General features: G+C 39.8%; 1 long non-coding RNA gene across 1 annotated transcript; it reads right to left on the bottom strand.

Moving 5' to 3' along the window:
* Nucleotides 1-805: 805 nt before the first annotated feature.
* LOC111098290 lies at nt 806-3,239 on the bottom strand. The gene is made up of 3 exons (XR_005367410.1): nt 3,165-3,239; nt 1,872-1,896; nt 806-950 (listed from the first exon to the last, which is right to left on the bottom strand). It is a non-coding gene; the product is annotated as an uncharacterized LOC111098290 (long non-coding RNA).
* Between the last annotated feature and the right edge of the window lie 3,610 nt (nt 3,240-6,849).

The raw sequence follows: 6,849 nt of genomic DNA, 5'->3' as shown, positions 1-6,849 counted from the left end.
TCAATCTCAGTCTACTCTGACTACACATAAAATTTCTTTCCATTGGTTCCCTTCACAGACCTCCTACAACTTTTTTTTTTTTTTTTTTTTGTATTCAGATTTTGGCTTAAGCCATTTCTCTCCAAATGACCAGTCTCATTTAGGGCAAAATTACCTTCTTTTACCTTCAACAGAAATGTACTCCTATTCCTCAAATCTTTCTTACACATACAGAATTGTTTCCCTTATTTCCATCAGTCTCAATTACACTTAGCAGGATTTTAACCCTTAGAAACCTTAGTCTCCAGTGAAAACCAAGTAGTAACCAAATGTGAACTGTCACATCAGAATTCCTTAGATGGTAAATTCATGGGTCAGTTAAGCACAAGCATGTTTTCCAACAGACCCAAATATCTGTAGTTTTCATTGCAATAAGAAGTCAAAAGCACAAGCCTATGTTCAATAGTCATGCTTTAGCACTTCATTGGGTTTGGAAAAGACTCAGATGTCCAATGAATTCAATTTATTTTATCATCCAAGCAAAACTTTAAAGTTACCAAAATTTAAAGTTACTAAAGACTTTGAAAGCTATCTTAACAATTACTGATGAAAACTTTGAGACAGATAAAATTAACTATCATTTTAAGTCACCTTTTTTGGTAATAAATTGCAACAGAGATAACACGAGCTTATTTGACCTTTAGTAAATCTTGGTAGAATGAAAGTTCCATATTTAACACTGATAATTCTAAAGACCTGTCCATTTTAATTAAGGCAACAAAATTAAATTAGTTTAAATACTGAATTATGCTCTACCTGGGTCCGTGTAAAAGTCAATCAGCTTGTTCCCCATTGTCAATTTTTACCAGGAGTACCAGTAGGGAAATCTGAAGTGGGCAGTGTATACAGGCCATATCCAAGATGGTGCAGAAACAAGAGGAGAGGGAGGGGAAGGCAGATGAGGTGAAATGCTGTCAAAAGACAGAGAAAGAAGGTTCTCAGTTCTGACCTCATTAGCTCAGACTGATCAAGTGAGCAGATACCATGTTTTTTTCCACCAAAGTGGGAATATGCAGTCCATATCAGGCTGGAGAAGACAAGAGAACTTCCTAGAAAGAAAGGGAGTTTCAGCAGCTATTCGGGAATATTCCTTTAAGTCCTGTCCTGACTAAACACAGTTGGCTCTAGTTATAGCTATTAACCTAGGAAATGAATGAGGGAAAAGCCCCCCACATGTATTAGGAGAAGGAACAATGAGAGTCAGAATCCTCTTCATACCAATGGCCTGTGTTTCCTCCAGCAACCTGGGTTCTATTAGGGGAGGAGGCCTATTTAGATTATTATCCCAGTATGTCAGGAGGGAGTTTACTGGCCTCAATACTGACCAAACACGTTCTGCAAGAGGTCCTTAGGGCTGGGCCCTGATTTGGAGCCCTGAAGGCCTGAACCTATGGTACTTTTGTCCATGTGCCCTGTTTCTGGCAGAAGAGATCTAAGATCCTATTGAGGTCATGCAGTGTTACAGAAGATCAGTTCTTTCCAAAATTTTGCAATCTGAACTGTTCCTAGTGGGTTAAAGGCATCCCAAGGGAGAGTCCTTGGGAACTGAAGGAGAGGTCCATTGCCAGGAAAATTCCCTCCCTTCCCCCCAACTCCCGGGTGGTGTCCCACACAGGATATGTCAGAGGTTCCTAGTGTCAAAGCGACCTGAGGCATCCCTTGAACAAAATCACTGTGATTACCATCTGCTGTTAAAAGCCTCAGTAGGAAGAATGCTAGTGTCCTCTCCACTTGCCCATCGCATTCTAGACTGCAAAATGGGTGCTGATGCATAAACCAAGGTACCCTACCTTGAAGGTCATGTCATAAAGGTCATGCATTATTTTACCTACCCTTGAAGAGCTCGCCATTTTTAACCTGTGGAAAAAACAAGAAAGGTTTCATAAGGGGGATATTACCTGACAATTAGTTTGTCAGTTAAGTCGTTAGTAGAGGACATTGAAAGCAAATAGTAAAGATGGAAATCCATCATGGTCTAAGGGACATTCCAATATAGGTAGCCTTTGCAGGCAACTTCTCTAGGAAATGGCTCCTTGTTGGGTTTTAATTCCATTGGGTACTGGTTTCAGCCAATTCCAAGTGGAGGTCCTGAGGCCAGAAGAGGCTTAGATCAGGAATATGAAGGAGTTCACATTAAACCAACAAGGAGAAAACCTCACACAGGAGTCTTAAGATTGGCATTGGTGCTAGTCATTTACATGGTTGTCCCATGCCCAAGACAGACAACTTGGCACAAGGACAAGAATAAAGACAGGGCATCAAGTTCCTGGGTCTATTGCCATGCTGGCATGGTACTAACTTCCTGCCAAAAGGCAGGCTTTCTCCTCCCCATAGAGAAGCCATGACTAGAGGACTGCAGCCTGAACAACTGACATGAAAGTGCTCCAATAAGACCATCCTCTCTGAAAAGTCCCTGGAACAAAAATAAAGGAAGAGAAGAGGAAGTACTCATCGAGTCTACACTGAGGTTCAGAGTCCAGATGAAAAGATTCGAAGCCCCATGTTGGAACACCAAATGATGCTGTTTGAAGTGGTGGGGTCTGGAGTTGATGGCCAAGAAAGAACTCTGAGATGTCTTTGGTACAAAAAGGTGGTTTTATTAAAGCACTGGGACAGGACCCATGGACAGAACAGAACTACACTGGGTTTGTGACAGGTGATTGATTATATACTTTCAAGGTGGGAGGGGGTCACGGACAGCCCAAGCCTTCAAGGTATTTTGGAAACAAGGTTTTCAGGAGCTTGAAGGGGCTAGCTATTGTGAGGAAAAGTCATTTATTACTGTTTAGTAAAAACTCAGTCATGAGACCCTTCAGATATATATCACCGGGTCACATGTTAGGGGGATGGTTGCCAACTTATATCTTGGGGGGTAGAGATGAAGTAAGTTTCCAAAAGAATTTTTATATGTGAGAGTAGACTTACAGGATCCTGGGGGTCGGGTTAAGATGACCTTTTGCCCCTAGCAAAGTATTAACATTGAGGCAGCTAAGTCCCCAGAGGAATGTCACTCTGCCTGTTTCAAGGACTTGTGATTGGGCTGTAGGTAATAAGGAAATTTCGTTTTCTTTTTGCCTTTGCTTCCCACATCAAGCACCACACCCCACCCTCCAAGAATACTTTACCTTCATTCTGTGGTACTTTACTATTGTCAAAGGACTTTCACACATAGTACACGATTTCATCCTCACAATGACCCTGTGAGGAAAGGAAAACAGACACACTATTCCCCATTTTACAGATAAAGAAATCACGGCTTGGAAAAACTAAGCAAAGTGTCCCAAATCATGAGGCTATAAAGTCAAAAATCGTAACTCCGAGTTTTCTTCTAGACTTCTGCTGTTTTCACTGTCCCGATTTTCTGCTTTCTGTGCACCCAGTATGTGTACATGGGCCAGAATATGCATGGCTGTGCCTCAATCATACCCTTCATAGTACTCTCATTTCCCATCATCACCAGCCAAACTGTACCCAGACCTTATGCATACATAAAAACTATGAAAACAGAACTCTATCAGCCAGTGACACAGAGATACTAAAAAAATAGTCCAAAGTGTTCATAGATAAATTAGTCAACATCTCTCCTTGCAATATCCCTAAACTTACTTCCAGTGAGAATGATAACTCTGGGGAGAACTGAATTTCAGGATCACTGTGCATTGTTTTGTGTCCAGTCAAAAGATGGTAAGTAATTTCTGTTTCCACACATCTCTTAATGAAGAAGTAAAATAAATGGAAAGGACTGGCATGGGTCCCTACCTCCCTATCCTGTGTTCCCTCTGCTCACCGGAATGTCTAAGGATATAAATATTTGTAAGATTCTTGATACCTGTTGTAGAATTGTGTTATCAATCATGCTTTATCAAAGCTGATTTCTCATATAAGGCCCATAATTTATTCAGAAGGCATCTGAAACTTTTTCACAGTAAAACTTGAATATCTAAGAAAACATAATGATAGTGTTATCTATCCCTAGCATAAGGATTAAAATGTTAACAGTAAGATTTGAGATATCTGGGAAAGGCAATTTAGGGGGCCTAGGGCCATATGTTACCTACTTCAGGCCTCTGTGTAAAAAGCCCCAAAGAGAGTCTCCTTTTATAACAGATTATTTTTCCCTTAGAGAATTTGAGTTCCTTGAAGTAGGCTTTTGAATTTCATTATTTCACATAGTAGGTATACAAATGAAACATAAAGTTCATCAGATTCACTGCATATAAGATTTAAAATAATGTGAGGTTTTTTTGTTTTTTTTTTTTTTTTTTTTGTTTTTTTTTTTGCTTCTTTATCAGCAACATGTGCCCAGTTCTGTACCTATGCACAGTACTTTCCTCTAAAAAAGAATTAAATCCTATTCTGGGTAGGGTTCTTGTGATTATGAGTTAGGTAACTGAGTATGGGCTGGGACGATGGAAAACAGTAATTCACAGATGGTTAGCTCCTTGTGATGGCAAAGGCCCAAAACATAACAGTGACATTGGATGGGGAAATAGAGTGAAGGAGAGCTTATCGAAAACGAGATCAGAGTGAAATGCCAGAGTGCCAGATAGTCATCCTAGGGTGATGGTAGGGCACACAGCTGAAAGAAAGATTGAGAGCCAGGTGCCCAAAATGTAGTGAATGAGTAGAGAGAAGGAGATGAGTAGACATCAACATAAGAGGATAAGATGACATAGCCAGAGAGATTAACCTCAGAGGCACAGAAAATTTACACAAGGGTCGAGGAGTAAACATCTGGAAGTTGTAATGAGATGGGAAAGAGACTACAAACTAATGTCCAGACTCCCACACCCAGGAAATGTGGGAAAGCTAGCAGCCTACGTTTGAAAGAGCTGCCAGGGAAGTACTGTCTTCAGAAATAAGCCAGTCTTCAGGTGGGCAAGGAAACAAAGGGAAAAGTACTAGAAAGCCTGAAAGTATAGATGAGATTGTTAGCAAAAAACTCCAGAGGAAGCAACAGGAAGATGAATCAGATGAAGGAATAGGGAAAAGAGAAAGGAGAGATTGGATCAGAGGAGAGAAATCATGGTTGAATTAGTAAAACTAGGGGAGAAGAAAAATAAGGACTTAGGTTTCAGTGGTGACCAGGACCAATGGGCAAACCAACTTAAGTAAAAATATCTATAATAACTTAATGTTGAAAGCTTGAATGGAAGTAGAATAGTGACTATATGAGTTCCTCTGGATGCCGGGTGGAGAATGAGTATATGGCAGTGGTTCTCAGTGTGAAGGATGCCCTAGAATTTCCCAAAGAACTTTTATAAAACATAGATATCTAGACCCCACCCCCAACCAATTATATCAAAATCACTGAGAATAGACCTGAACACTGTTAGCTTTTGGCAACAGTATTCCTTTTTCTTTTCTTTTCTTTTCTTTTCTTTTCTTTTTCTTTTCTTTTTTTTTTTTTTTTAAGAGATTTTATTTTTAAGTAACCTCTACTTGCAACACAGGGCTCAAATTCACAACCCTGAGATCTGGAGTCATGTGCTCTATTGACTGAGCCAGAGAGGTACCCTGGCACTAGTATTCTTTTTAAGATCTCCAGCTACTATAACAGCCAGGGTTGAGAACCACCTATATATGACAGTGTTTTTTTGAAGTTGGTCGTGGACTATCAGTATCACTGTTAACCCAGGAACTTGTTAAAAATGCAAATTCTCAGGCATCACCCCAGACATACTAGATCAGAATTCTGGTGATTGGGCCCAGTAATTTATGTTTTAACAAGCTCTTTAGGTGATTGTGATGCATGCTGTTGTTTGAGAGGCACTGGTATATGGGATGGGGTGGGGGTGGGGCTCACCTGCTGCACAGAGGCCACTACACCTGTGTGTGTAAGTATCCTTCATGGTCAGCAGAGTTATATTCTCATCAGCATTGTATGAGAGTTCTCACTGTACAAATCTTTTTTTTTTTTTTAAGATTTTATTTAGTTATTCATGAAAGACAGAGAGAGAGAGAGAGAGAGAGCCAGAGACATAGGCAGGAGGAGAAGCAGGCTCCCCACAAGGAGCCTGATCCCAGGACCCCAGGATCATGACCTGAGCCAAAGGCAGACACTCAACCACTGAGCCACCCTGGTGCCCCTGCCCAAATCTTTGTACATATAATTTTTGGGCAGTTTTGATAGGCAAAAAACAAAACAAAACAAAAACCCACAAAAAATTGTTAATCTGACTTAAGACTGAACATTTCTCATATGTTTATTGTTAACATAAATCTTGCATGCTGCAATTCAAACTAATTTATTTTATTTTGTTCTAAAATAAAAATAGAGACCAGCCAGTTACTACTGAGTGGAGGGGTAGGCACGCTGAAACTTGCAAGGAGGTCTAGCCTGCCCTATGAAGAATTGTAGGATGAAGACAGTGTCTTAATCACTAACTTTCAACCTGAGACTATGAACATATACAATGACATCTGTTCAGAGTCTCTATTTTTTATGAAAAAAGAAAAGGAACCACTCTAAAAAATATTGATGGAAAGGAAACTAAGAAAGGAAATTCCTCAAATTAAACAAATCAAAATACTGGCAGTCAGTGCAGTAAAACACACAGAGAAATGTGGTAGAAATTTCCTGAAAATGTTAGCTGTTTGATGGAAGGGATCATGTTTCTGTATTTTTCTTAAGTAAAATAGCATATCCAGGGTGGTCCATAAGTTTTAAATAATAACAATTTGCTCTCCAATCTGGCCTCATTTAGCTCCTTTTTTTCACTGCAACATCTTGAATTCCTCCCAGGGCTTAGTTTGCAATTCACTAAAACAAAACAAAACAAAACAAAACAAAAAACCTAAGAATAAACA

This window comes from Canis lupus, chromosome 12 (assembly GCF_011100685.1).
Source record: "Canis lupus familiaris isolate Mischka breed German Shepherd chromosome 12, alternate assembly UU_Cfam_GSD_1.0, whole genome shotgun sequence".
NCBI classification, from domain to species: domain Eukaryota; kingdom Metazoa; phylum Chordata; class Mammalia; order Carnivora; family Canidae; genus Canis; species Canis lupus.
Note: the sequence above shows the minus strand (reverse complement) of the source record. Positions and strands in the feature narration are given on the sequence as shown.